Genomic DNA, 561 nt, shown 5'->3' on the forward strand with positions numbered 1-561 from the left:
AATAACGCTTTATCAAACAGAGAGTTCTAATACCAAAATAAAAGTCTTATCCGCCAGCAAATAAACTATAGAAAATTATGCTTTTCTGTAATCCGTTAAATAACAAATAAACGAACAGAGCTGTTGTTTATGATTTTCATTAGAAAACAGGAAATCAGTCTTGATCAAAAAGAAAATTTATAGTTTTAGAGTATAAAGCAGCATATTGCAAAACGTTGCTATCAGGGTTTGAAATAATTACGTTTTCTTCAGTGAATAAAAGAGGATGCTGATGCCTTAATCATGGTTTTTTTTTTTCCTGAAGAGAAACTTCATTATTTTGTGTTGGTTTTAAACACAATGTTGGTAAAGAGGCTGAAGACAACATTAATACAGAACATACACATCAACATGAATAAGTTCTCTTAATAATTACACAGTAACTGTAGACTTGGACTAATGTTTAGTACAAAGCAGTCGACTGTTTTTGGCACAAATTAATGTAACTGAACTCCCTATACAGTGTTTCTGTGATCTTGACATGAATGTTGTGTCTGTGTGTGTGTGCCTGTGTGTGTGTGT

General features: G+C 32.1%; 1 protein-coding gene across 1 annotated transcript in view; it reads left to right on the plus strand.

Moving 5' to 3' along the window:
- The window catches only part of LOC107575731 (procollagen-lysine,2-oxoglutarate 5-dioxygenase 3-like), a 24,645-nt gene that overhangs the window by 4,713 nt on the left and 19,371 nt on the right, over positions 1 to 561 (plus strand). The window lies entirely within an intron of this gene.

The sequence above is a fragment of the Sinocyclocheilus grahami genome, unplaced genomic scaffold (genome assembly GCF_001515645.1).
Source record: "Sinocyclocheilus grahami isolate Dianchi unplaced genomic scaffold, SAMN03320097.WGS_v1.1 scaffold2845.1, whole genome shotgun sequence".
Classification (NCBI taxonomy): Eukaryota; Metazoa; Chordata; class Actinopteri; order Cypriniformes; family Cyprinidae; genus Sinocyclocheilus; species Sinocyclocheilus grahami.